The sequence below is a fragment of the Pongo pygmaeus genome, chromosome 2, assembly GCF_028885625.2.
Source record: "Pongo pygmaeus isolate AG05252 chromosome 2, NHGRI_mPonPyg2-v2.0_pri, whole genome shotgun sequence".
Lineage (NCBI taxonomy): Eukaryota > Metazoa > Chordata > Mammalia > Primates > Hominidae > Pongo > Pongo pygmaeus.
The window spans coordinates 92,762,396-92,780,000 of NC_085930.1; the positions used below are offsets into that span (position 1 = coordinate 92,762,396).

The window sequence follows — 17,605 nt, forward strand, 5'->3', positions numbered from 1 at the left end:
ACAACAAAAAATGCAATCAAGTGTAATTGTTACAGTAGGTAGCTAGTCAGCTAGTCAGATATGAGTTGGGGCAGTAAAGGGACACACCCCATCTCACCAGGAATGTCAGGTGACCATCAGGTGATGGTCAGGCAGTTGTTAAGATGGTTCTCTCAAATAATAATTGGTTGCAGCTGGCACCAGGGAACGACAGTCTCCCAATAGACAGAAGAAACCTAAAACTGGTGATCAGCAGCTTCCCGATAAGATCTCGGGAGATGGGCGAGTGGGATCAAGTATGTGCACTAAGAGGCAAAATGGTGGAGTTTAACTGGTGTATGACCTTATAGGGACACTTGATAGGTAAGGGAAGCATGCCTCAAGTGAGTGTGCATACAACTGCAGTAAACACACTGTGCATGCAGGCCACCCAGCATGTGAACAGCCCACTCCATGGGAAGACTCAGGGGAGAAGGGAGGCAAGACCCTGGAAGTACGCCGATATATGAAACCCCAAGTCAAAAGGTCAAATCATGCACTTGATCGCTTAAGTCACCCACTTGGCCCTCTTCCAAGTGTACTTTACTTCCTTTCATTCCAGCTCTAAAGCTTTCTAATAAACTTTCACTCCTGCTCTAAAACTTGCTTTGGTGTCTCCTTCTACCTTATGTCCCTCGGTTGAACTCTTTCTTCTGAAGAGATAAGAATTGAGGTTGCTGCAGACCCGTACGGATTCACTGCTGGTAACATTCTTTGATGACGCATGACTCAGATATGTTCGGCCAGTAATGTACTCTGTCTTATTTTTATTTTTTATTTTTATTTATTTATTTATTTTTGAGATGGAGTCTCACTCTATCACCCAGGCTGGAGTGTAGTGGCGAGACCCTGGCTCACTGCAACCTTCGCCTGCCAAGTTCAAGCAATTCTGCCTCAGCCTCCCGAGTAGCTGGGATTACAGGCGCGTGCCACCAGGCTGGGCTAATTTTTTTTTTTTTGTATTTTTATTAGAGACTGGGTTTCACTGTGTTAGCCTGGATGGCCTCTATCTCCTGACCTCGTGATCCACCCGCCTCAGCCTCCCAAAGTGCTAGGATTACAGGTGTGAGCCACCGCACCTGGCCTGTCTTATTTTTCTTAACACTAGACTTCTCTGTTCATTTATTTACAGTACCTCCCAGCACAAAAGGCATTTGAGTTTGCGTTTTTCCTAGGATTAGCAAAAAGTGCCAGGTAGGTGAAGGCAGTAGGGTGGTGATGGCGGCAGTGGCTCTAGAGGCCGCAGTCCAAGTCCTGGCCTCTGCTCCAGCCCCACTGTGGTGACGCTTGCTAAGCTGCTGTTGCTCCAGACCACTCTCCTGACCATGGTCTTGGGCTATTTCATCAGCATCCACACACATGCTGAGGAATGCTTAAGTGAGTCACCTCAGGCACCAAGATGGGCCTCCTCTTCGAAGGTGGCTTCCTGGGCATCAACGTGGAGATGACAGGACCTAAGAATAAAAGGATTTATAAAGGAGACAAAGAATCCAGTGGGAAATACACATTTTCTGCTCACATGGATAGAACACATAAATTTTGTTTTAGTAACTGAGTGTCCACCATGACTCCAAAGATAGTGATATTCACCATTGATATTGGGGAGGCTCCAAAAGGAGAAGACATGGAAACAGAAGCTCACCAGAACAAACTAGAAGAAATGATCAGTGAGCTGGCTGTGGCCATGACAGCTGTACAGCGCGAAGATGAATACATGAAAGTCTGGGAGAGGATACACAGAACCATTAGTGACAACACAAACAGCCCAGTGGTCCTTCGGTGCTTCTTTGAAGCTCTTGTTCTAATTGCCATGACATTGGGACACATCTACTACCTGAAGAGATTTTTTGAAGTCCAGAGGGTTGTTTCAAAAGCCTCTTCCTGATGATTCCAAACTCATAGTTTACCGTTTACCAAACGCCTTGGTGATTATGTCATAAGCCATTAATTTCTATGTTTTAATTTTCTGAACTATACAGTCACCGCTTATGTTTCTTATGATTAATAGAAATTGGAAGAAAACACCTTTTTAGGAAAGTCATAGTGAAAATTTGACAATTGATTGGCATAATTTCCTAATTGGATGCTGCCTCCATTATATAGGTCCTTCCAGAAATTAAACACTGGAATTGAAATATAGGAATATAGTTTTTTAAAAAATATCTTCTTTTCCTTCTGTTTTGATAATAAAATGCAGTTAGTTCAGGAAATCAGCACAAAGCCTGATGGTCCTTTACTGAAATGACTGCGTTCTGTGGATTCCCTCATTCTGTGGATTCATTTTGTTGAGTCCTTAAGAGAAACAATAGTATGAATCCTGACATTTTCTATGCATGCTCTTGGCAGAGCTCTCTGGCCTGGGTGTATGCTGCCAGGCTGGGCACTTTTATACTTTGTTTTCAAGTTTTGCTTTTAAAGGTAAGACTTGCCCCAGCACCTATTTTCTCCCATACATTTTACATTGAACCTTAGGACTCAGTCGCCTCCACTTAAAATTGATGACACAAGCAGCCTACAACCATTTTTGGTCTTTTTTTTTGCATAACTTTCTAAGGAGTCTCTGTTAAAGCCAATTCGCTGGTTGTCCCAGTGAATGGTGGCTCTTTTCATTTCCACACTGGCACATCCACTTTCTCCACTCTTGGAATGTAGGAAGTATGCATTCATGTAATTGGAAAAATCTGGATTTCTGAAGCCAAAGGGTTAAAGCCTCTTAAATTTCATTGCAGTGATATACAGCTGCTATTTTATTTTTGATCCGTGGCTTTCAGGCCACTGTTTAACCAGGGCACTGAACATCTGAACATCAGTGTCAGCACTAGGGTTTTTGCTTTTGTTTCCCTTGGGTCTTTCTTTTTTGGCATATGTGAATTTTGTTTTGTGTAAAACGAAATGACTTTCTCTTGTTCTCTGATAATGGGTTTAAAATTAAAGGAGCATCTGGTTTTGATGTACGGATGATCCAGGATTATGTTGTGACTGATGTATATTAGTTACTCGTACATTTTTGGAGATCTTTGCAAGGGGAAAACTACAAGTAATGAATTTTATATAAGTAATTTAAATTTGTTACAGGTTTTCAGGTTTAGGATAAGCAACCTTGGGTGAGAACACTTATGACACTTTGTTGATAAGGTGACTGTTTCACCTTAGGACAACTGTTGCATGCCAATTGTGTTTGTTTGTGTGTGTGTGTGTGTGTGTGTGTGTGTGTGTGTATGAAAATACTTCAAAATTGATTTAAAAGATGTAAATTTTAAATTGGTCATGTATCTAATATGCCCCAGATTCAGTAAATAAGCAATAAACAATTTTTTTTTAAAAAAAGCAAAACAAAATAAAACAAAAACAAACAAACTGCCAGGTAGAATTTAACGGGAAGAGTAAAGAGGGTAGTAGAAAACTTCAATCTGGCTGGAATAGAAACGATTGTTTTTATCTCATTTTACCTGCAAAGACTTGAAGGAAAGGCTTAAATGGTAAACTGAAGAATTTAGTTTTGACCTGTCTGAAAGGGTGGGTATTGAAGGTCAGAAGTATTGTTAACAGAAAGGTTAATGAGCATTAAAGAAAGGAGTTAATGTGGATCTGCCAGAAATGAAGTAACCAGACTAGTTTTCCTTTTGACAGGGTTATTGGAGTAGAAGATAAAGTCGAGTTTGAGAAATAGTGTATTTCAGCAATGTGTATGTATCTCATGGTATTTTTGTGGTCAAGACTGAGAAATGTGACATAGTTGATAGCACAACCATGAATTTAGAGCCGGTAGAAGAATTTTTACATTATCCACTGCATTTTAAAGTTTTGCCACAATGTTTAAGCTCTGTTATGAAAATCAAAATAGGCATTTTCCATCCTATTTGGTTATGGACATACTATGCTCCTTTCATTTTATTTATTTATTTTTGAGACGGAGTCTCGCCCTGTCGCCCAGGCTGGAGTGCAGTGGCGTGATCTCGGCTCACTGCAAGCTCTGCCTCCCGGGTTCATGCCATTCTCCTGCCTCAGCCTCCAGATCAGCTGGGACTGCAGGCACCCGCCACCATGCCCGGCTAATTTTTTGTATTTTTTAGTAGAGATGGGGTTTTACCATGTTAGCCAGGATGGTCTCTATCTCCTGACCTTGTGATCCGCCCGCCTCGGCCTCCCAAAGTGCTGGGATCACAGGCGTGAGCCACCACGCCCAGCCTATGCTCCTTTTAAATTACTGTTCAGTGAAGAAAATGATTTTATCCAAGTTTTAATTGATAAAATACATTTGGATAATATTTTAGTAATAGGACAAATGCTGTTTGATCTTTTGGATGAGCTTTACTTTATAGAGTCACATAGTAAGTTATCTTTGCTTTCCTATAATGGGACTCCTGCCTCATTCACATTGTATATTGATATAGTTTTCTGACCATACAAACTCTACCACAGCATCACAGTGGAGTCACTATCTGCTTCTATTGCTGTTAGCTGGATTAGTCTTATCATAATTATGTCTTTGCCGTAGCTGCTCTGGCTTCCCTATCTCTTTCTTGTTTATCTCAGTTAAAATATATAAAAGTGTATTAACATTTCGATACACTGAATTCTCTGGAGCATTGTGCCCTATATTAAATTTTAGTTTCCTAACTATAGGGAAAGAGTAGAGGGACTTGGAACATTTCTGATACTGAGCTTTTATTATATTGTGAGCTTTTATTACATTCTGAGCTTTAAGGATCCATCTTTCTCAGTATGGGTAGAAGTGGGGAAACTGAAAGGGAAATTGTTTTCTGCATTCTCTATAATGGTTTTTATTTAAGAATGATAAAGCAATACTCACTAAGCCCAGACCAGTTCCACAACAGACAGTACTGAAAATCCCAGTGGAAATGCAGTGATGTTTCTGTATTGGGAGGAAATAAACTTCAAAATGTTATTTGGTGTATAAAGTTATTATAAATATATTGAAGACAGCATTGCCTAGTGTAAAAAGACTCAACTTGGAGTTGGGTTAGCCATGCTTAACCCTTATGTGTCTATTGGCTTCTATTCTGAAACCATATAGAGACACTATTAGGAGGACAAACATAGACTGCAGGGTTCAAGGTCTCACTCTACCTCTTAAGCAGGTCAATTAGCATTTTACACATCCTTTTCCTCTTATATAAAATGGGAATAATAATAGTACTTACTTCATATGCCTTGGTTTAAATAAATTAGTTGTCATCTTTCAGGTACTTAGAGAGCTGTATAATGTAAGACTCAATTTACATCAGCTATTATTATTGTATTTATCATTAAGGACCCAGCTAGTATAGGAAAAGAGAATTAAAGTTGACTGACTTTTCTGCTATAAAGTTATTTGAATTTGGGAACATCAACTGCCTATCTTGTCTACATTTTCTCCACTGCAAACTGACCAGACTCACCCCACTACCCATCTGGGAAAACACTCCCAAGATCAAGTTGTTCTATAGTTTTAGTCTTTTCAAAGTTATTTTTTACTTGAATTTTGCCCTATAGACAAACACACAAAGGGTAGTTTTGAAAACTGATGCCATCTATTATATTAATGTTTAATGATTCCTAATTTTCAGATTGGAAGTAATTGACTTTCATATCTCGATTTCTAATCTGATTCTAATTGACTTACTCCATCAATCACCTAGTCACTAATACAATTTTTGGAGTGTTGACAAAACCCTTTCAGCGATCAAATAAATCTTGATTGATATCTTGAGTGATAAGATTTCCTACCCTTTGTCGAGTTAGAAAGGGAGACCAATCCTTTGTTGTCAGCAACTTGATCAGAACTGGGAATGTCATCTACCCGTGCTAGATTTTGGCTTGTTTATTTTTGTATGTTTTGCATATGTGCTTAGCTACTGTTTGTTAGAATTTGCTATCCGACATTACTTGGCCTCCGCTTTCCAGTGCCATTCCTTCCCTCAATTTTTTTAAATCAGTTTTCCTGCTTGTTCTATGACCTAAGGAAAATTATTTTACATCAGTGAGCCTTAATATCATCACCTGTAAAATGAAGATGATGATTCTACCTATCTCATGGTGTTGGCAGGAAGATCATATAAGTTAAAGCACGTGTCGTGCTTCAAAGTTAATGAATGTTAAATGCAAGTATAGTGCCTGGCACATACTAAGTACTAAATATCTGCTAGTTACTATTATTATTAGCAGTAGTAGCACCAGTGGTAATAATGGTGGTACTGCTTCGTGATATAGCAAAATACTGAGCATATTCTGAAAATAGAAAAAAAGAACACCAATTGCAAAAGTTTTTATAAAGGCTCTCGGGCAGTTTGTCACATACATAGGTTTTGTGTTTTGGTACCTGTTACCTTAATTTGTATAGACAAAAATTACCTGAAACTATCTCTGGGAGTGATTCAAAAGATGCTATAGACAACTGGATATCCACACACAAAAGAATAAAGTTGGACCCCCTACCTCACACTGTATACAAAAATTACCTTAAAGTATCAAAGTCCTAAATGGAAAAGCTAAAACTATAACATTATTAGACAAAAACATAGGGATAAATCTTCATGACCTTGTGTTAGGCAATGGTTTCTTAGCTATGGTGCCAAAAACACAGTAATGCAAGAAAAAAATAGATAAATTGGACATCCTAAAAATTAAAATTTTTATGCTTTAAAGGACATCATTGAGATAATAAAACTAACCCACAAAATGGAAGAAGTGTTTTGCAAATCATGTATCTGATAAGAAACTTGGATATAGAATATGAATATAAAAAGAATTCTTACAAATCAATAATAAAAAGACAAATAGCCCAGTTAAAATGGGGCAAATAGGTCTGAATAGACATTTCTCCAAAGAAGATATGCAAATGGCTAATAAGCCCATGAAAAGATGCTCAACATCATTAGCCATCAGGGAAGTGCAAATCAAAACCATTACGAGATACCACATCACACCCACTAAGATGGTTATTAGCAAAAAGACAGATAAGATTGGGCGCAGTGGCTCATGCCTGTAATCCCAGCACTTTGGGAGGCTGGGGCGGGAAGATCACTTGAGGCCAGGAGTTTGAGACCAGCCTGGCCAACATGGTGAAACCCCATCTCTACTAAAATGACAAAAATTAGCCAGGCATGCTGGGGCGTGCCTGTAACCCCACCTACTCATGAGGCTAAGGCAGGAGAATTGCTCGAACCTGGGAGGTGGTGGTTGCAGTGAGTCAAGATTGTATCACTGCACTCCAGCCTGGGTGACAGGCTGTCTCAAAAAAAAGACAGATAATAGTAACTATTAGCAAGGATGTGGAGAAATTAGAACTCTGTTACACTGCCATTGGTAGGTAAATGGTGCAGCTACTTTGGAACACAGTTTGAAAATTTCCTAAAAAGTTAAACATATATATGACCCAGAAATTCCACCCTTAGGTATCTATTCAAGGGGAATGAAATCATATGTGCATAAAAAAATTGTATGCAAATGTTCGTAGTAGCACTGTTCATAGTAGCCAAAAAGTAGAAACAACACAAAGTTCCATTTACTGATGAATGGATAAATGAAACGTGGTATATCCATGCAATGAAATATTATTCAGCAATAAAAAGAAATGTAGTGCTGATACATGTTACATCATGGAGGAACCTTGAAAACATTTTGGTAAGTGAAAGAAGCCACTCACAAAAGACCACATATCGTATGACCAATTGTGAAGTGTCAAAAATAGGTAAATCCATAGCGGCAGAAACTCTAGTGGTTGCCTAGGGCTGGGTGGTTGGGAGAAAATGGGTAGTGACTGTAAATGGATATAGGGTTTCTTTGTGGGGTGATGAAAATGTTCTAAAATTGATTGTGGTCATGGTTGCACAACTCTGAATATAAATCTTGAATTGTACACATTAGATTGATTAATTGTATGATATGTGAATTATATCTCTAAAAAGCTGTTATAAAAACAAAAAAGAGATGCCACAGGGTTGTTTTCTATGAAAGAAGCTTGAAATATGCTAGAATTAATGCTTTGCTGGCTGCTACCACATAAATTCTGTGAGGACTTGGAGTTTAAGTCTTTGCTGTATCTAGGAACAGAGGCACACAAATAGAATGTTGAATGAGTCACTGTATTGGTGGTCCCCAAGACCACTAGCAAGGTTCTGTAAGTCTCTAGGAGGACTCCTAGGACTCAGCGTCGTTATCTTCTGGTTCTGATTTGCTACAGTGAAAGAACACAAAGTAAAATCAACATAGGGAAAAGGTGCATGGTGTGCAATCTGGAGAAATCAGGAGTAAGCATCCAAGAGTCCTCTTCCAGTGCAGTCACACAGGATACTCTTAGTTCCTGAAGCAACAAGCTGCAACAACAAGTTTGAAGTGTTGCCTACTAGGGCACTCATTAGAGACTCAGTGCCCAAGGTTACTGCTGGGAGCTGATCTGCCTAGCACATACCCAAACTCCAGACTCCCAGAAGGAAAGCAGGTGTTCAGCATAAACCATACTGTTTGTACAAACAGGTGAGGCATAGTGGCCACTCTATAATTTAGGAAAAATGTCATATTAGTGTAGGGAACTGTTTACCAGCTCAAATTCCCAGCTGCTAACCAAAGGCCAACATTGCAAACAGGCCTTCTAAGGATAGGCCATCTCGGGCCTGCTCTGTGTTAACTCTTTCCTGCACAATGAATAGAAGAGTGCCAGGTTCCAAATTTCTGTATTATATGCAACAAGCCTATGTGTGCAGAAGGTGTTAGGAGGAGGAGTCAGCATGCCATGGGAAGAGTGCTGCCTTGCACACAGCTGGCAATACAATCCATGTTCATCTCTGAGGAAGAAGAGTCTAGAGGGGAGTCTGCCCTCTGGATTTTCCTCCCGATGCCCAGAAACAAGTGAATTAAGACTTAAAGTAGGCTAGGAGTGGTGGTTCATGCCTGTAACCCCAGCACTTTGGGAGGCCGAGGTGGGCAAATCACTTGAGGTCAGGAGTTCAAGACCAGCGCCAATGTGGTGAAACCCAGTCTCTACTAAAACTACAAAAAATTAGCTGGGTGTGGTGGCTCCTGCCTGTAGTCTCAGCTACTTGGGAGGCTGAGGCAGGAGAATCACTTGAATCCTGGAAGCAGAGGTGGCAATGAGCCGAGATCGCGCCACTGCATTCCAGCCTGGGCAACAGAGCAAGACTCCATCTAAAAAAAAAAAAAAAAAAAAGAATTAAAGTAACAGTTCTCAACCAGTATGATTTTTTCCCCCAAGAGGACATACGGCCATGGCTGAAGACATTTTGTTGTCACAACTAGGGGTGGGGGATGCTACTAGCATCTACAAGGTGGAGACTAGGGTTGTTTCTAAACATCCTACAGTACACAGGATAGCACTTCACGGCAAAGAATGACCTAGGCCAAAGTGTCTACAGTGCCAAGGTTGAGAAATTCTGCCTTAGAGAATATTTATAGTGCAGCTTAAGACAGTTATCTGGTGAATCTTCAAGGAGGAGTGAGATAAATAATGTAATCAGGCAATAACTACCCCACCTTTTATGCCTGCCCCAACTCCTGCTCTCTTTTCTTATTCCTTGAAGTCTGTAACCTGAAAATGATAAATTCTCCATGCATTCTGCAACATAAATGGGGTACTAGTAAAGGATGCTGTGAGCAGAATGAAGAAGGCACCCTTTTCTTTGAATATAATTGCCCTGATTTTAGGGTTTCAGATCTGTCACTCAGATGGATGGCTCAGTCATTGACTCTGGAGGAATGTGCAAGGATGGAAATATCAGCCTTCATATTTTCATCACTGAATTCCTAATAGCTGAGAGTTATTCCTGACCATGTCATCTCTGAGCCTTTCGTATTTACCACTGCTGTTTATAGCCTCATTTCCTTCCTTCTCTTTTCATAATATCTTTTGAAGTGGAAGCTAATGTGAATTTTGGTGCTCTCCAGCTCCTAACTGGTATGTCTAACACCATCAGATTGAATTAATTTGAACTATTAAGCATGAAGTACATATTACCATGGAGCTGATTCCAGATGTACTATTGTTAGTTTAATTGTTATGGCTAATCATTGATTGTGGTTTTTCTGGGTGCTTGAAATAATAATAATAATAATAATACTCTTTTTTATAGTGCCTTTCATTTGTGGATCTTGAAAAGCCTGTGTCCTGGAACCACTTATTGTAAAATTATCATTATCTGTGTATTCTCATTTGGCTGAAGTTCGGGGAGGACTATGCCAGTGGATGATTTTAAAAGCCAAGAAAAATTTATATTCATGAATCATGCTTTTTTGTTGTTGTTGCAATTTACCACCTTGGAGGAACGGGGGAGGGGTAATTTAGCCCACTGGGATATTATTTCCAGAGAGCAATTCTGTTCCTTTTATAACAATTCTGAGGCCTTTGTGTTGGCTTAGTATCAGCTCTGACTTGGTAGGTTATAATTGTAAATGGTTCTCAAATTGTATGAGGCCTGCATTCTATGTTGTTTTTCAAACCAAGGCAGGGTGTGTGTGTGTGTGTGTGTATGTGTGTGTGTGTGTGTGTGTGTGTGAAACCCTTAAAAGAGATAAAGCTTCTTTGGCAATATCACCTTTTGAAAAGTTCAAAATGAGTGAGAAATACAGTACGAATATGTGTGTTCTTAATCATGTTTTTACATAACAGAAGGTTGGTTATTTGGAAGAGGAGGCCTTTAAAGTACAGTGTGGTCTCTTGACACTCCAAATACTTGAGTAGTGAAGAAGACAGAAGGTAAGGGCAAATGCTTCCCAGTTCACCTATTTCTTGGTGCCTGATGGAACACTCAGGAGTTCTCACCTTTTTTTTAGCAGTTGGAATTAATTGCTCCCACAAAGCAATTGCTTCAACAAAACAATTATGACAGATTTATAATGGAATCCTGATGAATTTCCTTAAGTCATCACTTAACCCAAAGGACCAGAGTCATCTTCACGTGTTACCATACTTCCTCCCAACAGTAGTTCGGGCAACCTGGATTTTCCCAGAAAGGTTTTCTTCTGGCTTGGGTAGTAGATGGAGGGTTTTCACCATCTGGCTGCTGTCAAGGGGCCAGGGGAAATGAATTACTAGATTTTTACTACATGTATTCATATTATTGCCCATTTCTGTGGGCCACAGACTCATGCCATGATTAATGAGGACTCTTCTTGACGCCCAGTATGCTATTCTCTGGAAGGCTGGGAGACCACAGTGAGACAAAGAGTAAAGCAGTCACACTTTGGCTGTGCGTTCGAATCTCCTGTAGAGTTTTAAAATCCTCAGGTGCCTGGGTCCCACCCCCTAGAGATTCTGACTTAATTGGTCTGCAGCAGAGCCTGGACATTGAGAAGTGTAACATTTCCCAGGTGATTCTAATTGTTAGCCCCTGTTAAGTACTGCTTGGGGCTCTAGTTTTTAGCAAGACTAATATTCAAAATATATTACCATTGGTACTGCATTAAGCTCTTGCTCTCTACCAGGCACTGTGCTAAATGATTTACAAATTTCAATCCATTTGATTGTCACAATAACCACATGAATGAACATTCATTAATTCCTTCATTTATTCAACAAATATTTATGGGGCACAGGCAACAGGTCAGGCAGTGTGTTTGGCTGCTGGGTAGGAGGTTCAGGGAAAGCTTTCAGGGGAGATGACATTTGAGCTGACATCTAAAGATTGAGAAGGAGTTAACCAGGTAAAGAGTTGGGGGGAAGGCACTGATGACCAGGAGGATGGTTTTGCAAATATTCTGTATCGGGAAGGAGGATGGCTAGTTCAAGGAATGGAAAAAAGAATTTACCAGTGCTTCTGGAGCAGAGGAAACCAGGCAGAGCATCATGCAAGATAAGATATAGAGGTGGGAAGCGACCCACTCAACAGAGGTTGTAGTTCTGTGAAAGGCTTTTGGCCTTTATTTTGAGAGCTCGTGGAAGCTCTGATCACATTTGCTTTTCCTGGGAGATCTTTCTGGTTGCAGTAAGTAAAACAGAATAGAAGGAAGCAAGAGGAGATGCATTGTAATGAGTTGAGTGGCCATTGCAGGAGATCTGGAGAGAAATGAGAACAGCTTGGACTAAGGTAATGAAGGGAAAGAGAGAGGTAAGGACATTTGCGTGGACCTTAGGACTTGAGGATGGATTCAAAGGAGTAGACGATGAATGCCATCTCCAAGTTTACTATTATTACCTCCAATTTGCAGATGAGCTGGTCAAAGAGTATGAGAATTTGTGTAGTTCTTCTCAAACTATAGTGTGAGGCTCTTGTTGAAATGTAGATTCTGATGCAGTAGGTTTTCAATGGAGCCCGAATTTCTGCCCTTCTAGGAAGCCCCAATTGCTGATGATGCTGCCAATTCATGGACCATACTTTGATAATCTAGGGCTTAGAGAAGAGAAATAACTTCAGATGTAGTAGAGAGGAGCCTGCATGTGAACCCTGTCTGTCTCCCTACAAAGAGCATGATCTTAATCATAAACTCTACAGCTCCTGAAAGATGGAGAGTTGTACAGCAGGCTAAGAAATTTGGATTTTACCTGTAGGTGATTGGCAGTCATTGAGAATGTGCAAACAGACAGAGGTCCAATAAGAAAGTTTATGTTGTGGTTTCGGGATATTTCCTATAAGTTATTTTTAGCATAAATTTTTAAGGTCAAAGTGGAGTGTAGTTAAAAGGAAAAAAATAGCAGGCCTCCAAACTTTGTAAGTAATAGAGATGGTTTATTAGATCATCTACCCTGTAATGAGGGTAATAATTTGTTCTTATTTAGTGTTTCTTGCCCAACCATCCCAAGGCACTTTACTAATAAGCATCATCTTTCTTTCAGAGCTAAGGCCGATGGAGAGAGGCTAAGGGACTTGATATAGTGGGGCTGGCTGTTGGGCATGCCTTCACCACTTCTGTGGCATCTAGATTGTTCTACCACAGTTCAGGTATACACCTGAGCATTTGCCTTAATTGTTTGACCTCTCTGTATCAATATTTCCCTGGGTGTGTCCCAGAGAACTCTAGCCCAGTGAGAAGCTAAATAAGAAACCATCAAAGTATCAAAAGTTTGAAAAATGCTGCATGCTTTTTTCTTCTTGGAGAGGTGTAATGCACATTAGTACAGAAGGGCTCTGAGAAGTTCCACAGTCAAAAAAATTTGTTTAATTCTGTATAACTCATGATTTTTCAAATTAATTGGACCTTAGAATGGCCAACTTTTTTTTCTCTCCCAACTCTTAACATTCCATTAAAGAGTTGTTCTGTCTGATAGAGTTTATGAAATGCTATTCTGTAATCATACATAACCATAATCTTTGAATGTATCAATATCAGTTGCCTGGGGCTGTGTTCTTTTCATGAGTGACTGGCAGATTTGGCATTTTCGCATCTAGGACATTATAACCTAGTTTTTACTTTGCCTTTCCTTAAGCCCAGTGCCCTTACAATTGTTAAAATACATGTCTCTGCTTCAGTGGTTAGCTAGAAGGAAAATCACTGATTTATCTACATGTTTCCCTGTTGTCTGGAAGGGGTGAGTTGTGCTTTTGTTTCTTTGTTTCCATGTGTTTAATTCCATTTTGGCAGCCATAGAATGTTCCTGCCCACTCTGTTTCATGTAAAAGATCCCAGGAATAGGATCATTAGGAGACATGACATTTACATTGAGTCATTTTTTTATGTTAAGTGCATAACATGAAACTTTGAATGGTTTTTAAAAATCTGAGTCAGTTTGGTAATTTGACAGTAAACTAAGTTTGTCTTTTCTCTTGAAGAATGTTGCATAAGATAAAACCTTTTAAAAAATCAGACTATGTTTAGTAAGCATTCATACAAAACCATAAAAATATGGCTAAATAAATTTCAAGATGTTGGTGGAATAACATACAAGGTTGAGATCCAATACCATACTGACAGAATGAAAACAAATATAACAACAGAAAACTATGGAAAGTTGCATTTTTAAAAAATTGGTTATTTTAAACAACAAATTTATAGCTGTTGAATAGACTCTGTCCAAATGATGCCTGAGTTTCCTAAGCCGTGTGTGTGTTGTCTTCAGCTTTTGTTGAGTTGATTTCTTGTAGACAGCTATACCATTTTTAGTCTAGAAAAATGGCTCTCACATTTTGGTAGGTGGCAGAATTGGCTATGTAGTTCCTTGAAAATACAGATGCTCAGGTTTCTAATTAGGTAGTTCAAGCATGGAGCAAAGAAATTTGTGTTTTCATCCCTAGACAGGTAATTCTGATGCACATAAAGTTGAAGAACAACTGCTCTAGAACACTTAAAGTTCTACTATAACCAAGATTCACATATGCAATTTCTTTAAAATGCAAACTTCAAGCTCAAATCTTCGCTAACTGTATACCTTTGTGCAAGGTGTGCAGTGTACAACCTGCGCTGCTGCTCAGGTAGCCCTGCCTCCTCCTCAGATACTCTGAGTAGGCCCATGATGGGTTTCAGGCATATGTATTTTCTCCCCAGCTTTATTAAGGTATAGTTGACAAATAAAACTTGTATATATTTACAGGGTAAAAAGTGATGTTTTGATATATGTATACATTGCTAAGTGATAAAATCAAGCTAATTAACATATTCATCATCTCATAAATTTTTGTGGTGAGAGTAGATCTTAAATGCTACTCTCTTAGCAATTTAAGATCTAACCTCTTACCAATTTTCAAGTATAAATTATTATTAACTATAGTCATTATGCTGTATAATAGATCTCCAAAACTTACTTATCTTGCTTAACTCAAACTTTGTACCCTTTGACCAACACCTCCCCATTTTTTTCCTCTCCCACACCACAGCCCCTGGCAACCAACATTCTACTACCTGCTTCTATGAATTCAACTTTTTTAGATTCTACATATAAGTGAGATCATGCAGTATTTGTCTTTCTATGTTTGGCTTATTTAACTTAGCATAACGTTCCCCAGGTTCATTCGTGTTGCAGATGGCAAGATTTCCTTCTTTCTAAACGCTGAATAGTATTCCATTGTATATACAGTCATGTGCCACGTAACAATGGTCTGGTCAATGACAGACTGCAGATATGAGGGTGGTCCCTTAAGATTATAACGGAGCTAAAAAGTTCCTGTTGCCTAGTGACATTGTAGTGTGCTAATATCATAGCATCACGAATTACTCACGTGCTTGTGGTGATGCTGGTGTAAACAAACCTACTGTGCTGCCAGTTGTATAGCACATACAGTTGTGTACAGTACATAATACTTGATAATGGTAACAAATGACTGTTACTGGTTTATGAACTATATACTATGCTTTTTATCATTATTTTAGTGTGTACTTCTACTTATTAAAGAACAGTTAACTATAAAACAGTCTCAGGCAAGAACTCCAGGAGGTATTCAGAAGAAGGCATTGTTTTCATTGGAGGTAAGAACTTCATGCCTGTTACTGCCCCTGAAGACCTGCCAGTTGGATGAGATGTGGAGGTGGGAGACAGTGATATTGATGATACCATCTGGGTGTAGGCTTAACCTAATGTTTGTGTTTTTGTCTTATTTTTTCACAAAAAATGTTTAAAAAAGTAATACAAATATTTAAAAATATAAAAAAGCTTGTAGAAAAAGGATATAAAGAAAGAAAATATTTTTGTGCAGCTGTACAATGTGTTTGTGTTTTAAACTAAGAGTTTTTGGTGTGTGTGTGTGTGTGTGTGTGTGTGTATGTGTGTATGTTTTATTGAGACAGTCTTACTCTGTTGCCCAGGCTGGACTGTAGCGGTGTGATCTCAGCTAAACTGCAACCTCTGCCTCATGGGTTCAAGCGATTCTCCTGCCTCAGCCTCCCGAGTAGCTGGGATTACAGGCATGCACCACCACACCTGGCTAATTTGTTTGTATTTTTAGTAAAGACAGGGTTTTGCAGTGCTGGTCTCAAACGCCTGACCTCAGTTGATCCGCCTGCCTTGGCCTCCCGAAGTGCTGGGATTACAGGCATGAGCCACCGTGCCCAGCCAAGACCACATTTTGAATCTAGAACCACAATGCTCAAAGGGTGCTTCACAGACTCCTGGTGATCCCTGAGATCCTTTCAGGGAGTCTGCAAGGTCAAAACTATATTACTGTAATACTAAGTTGCTCTTTTTCTTTTTCACTATGTTAATATTTTCATTAATGATGCAAATGTAATGTTTTTTAAAACTACTGGCACCATAGCATGAATCAAGACAGTGGCACTGAACTGTACTTTTGGCCTTTCATTTTTTACTGCCATGCACTATGGTTAAAAAAAAATAAAAAGTCAACTTTTTCTAAGAATGTCCTTGATGAAAAGTAAAAATTATTAATTTAATTGCATTTTGATTGTTGAGGTTTTTTTTTTCTTTCTTTTTTTTTTTGATTGTTGAGGTTTTTTTTTCCTTTCTTTTTTTTTTTTTTTTAGTGTTCTGTGTGCTGAAATGGGAAGTATGCAGAAAGAACTGCTGCTGCATACTGACATATCACGGTTGTCTCAAGGAAAAGCACTTGTGAGACTGGGTAGTGAAATGAACCAGCTACCTTTTATATGGAACACTATTTTTCTACATGAAAGAACCATTGAAAGACAAAATATAATTATGCAAACTCAAGTATTTAACATATTTTCTTTAAAATGCACAAAGTGAGTCTATCGCTTTAAGTAAACCATTGGCCAGTATTTGTTGATAGTGATAAAATTCAAGCTTCTAAGAAAAAATTCAAATTTTGGGAAACTTGGATGTGCCACCATGAGCTTAACAGCTTCCCAATACTTGAAGACTTTTTCTAACAAAAGGTCAATGATGATATTGCAAATGTAATTCTTTTTTATATCATGCAATGAAAGGTGTCAACATTTGGAAGATCTGCATAATCCAATGAACCACTATTTTTGTCCAGAGCAATGTGTGCTGTTACAAAATTTCCCATGGGGAAAGGATCCATTTAGAATGCCGTATAGACCATGGATTTTTCACATAACAGAGCACTAAAAATTTCTTGATGTGGTTTCGGGTTCTACACTGCAAGTAACTTTTAAAGAAACTACCATTTGTTAAGTTTTGATGCAGTATTAGAGAAAAACATCCAGTTATTTGAAAAGGCTATTAAAATATTCCTTCTAGATTTTCTTGGCACACTTCAACTGTTATAATATATCACAACACAATGCAGAAACAGATAGGAGAATCCACCTGTCTTCTATTAAGCTAAATATTAATGTGATGTTGAGACAATGCCACTCTTCTCACTATCTCTTTTTTTGGGAAAATATGTATGTTTACATGTAATGGGTTATTACTGTCATTTTAAAATAAATTCATAGTGTTTTGAAGGTTTTCTGTTTTAATTTCTAACATGGTAAATATCCATAGATACAACCAACATAACCAAACTCTTTGGGGCTTTCCACAATTTTTAGGAGTGGAAATGGATCCTGAGACCAAAATGTTTGAGAACTGCTGACCTAGAGAAACATTCTCTAAAGTACGTTCCATAGAATGCTCTGCCTTGCAATGCTCTATAGAAACCCAGTTGCCAGAAACAAAGGCAATATAAAGCAGGAATAATTTGTGGTTGAAGAAGTTTACGAATGTTACTAGCTACAGCCCCCCATGGAGATTCACAGTTGGTAATAGCACATTAAAAGT

General features: G+C 38.8%; 1 protein-coding gene and 1 pseudogene across 21 annotated transcripts in view; both read left to right on the top strand.

The window, feature by feature from the left end:
• FHIT (fragile histidine triad diadenosine triphosphatase) overlaps positions 1 to 17,605 on the top strand; it is a 1,508,090-nt gene that overhangs the window by 520,419 nt on the left and 970,066 nt on the right. The window lies entirely within an intron of this gene.
• LOC129032882 (transmembrane emp24 domain-containing protein 2-like) lies at positions 144 to 1,903 on the top strand (annotated as a pseudogene).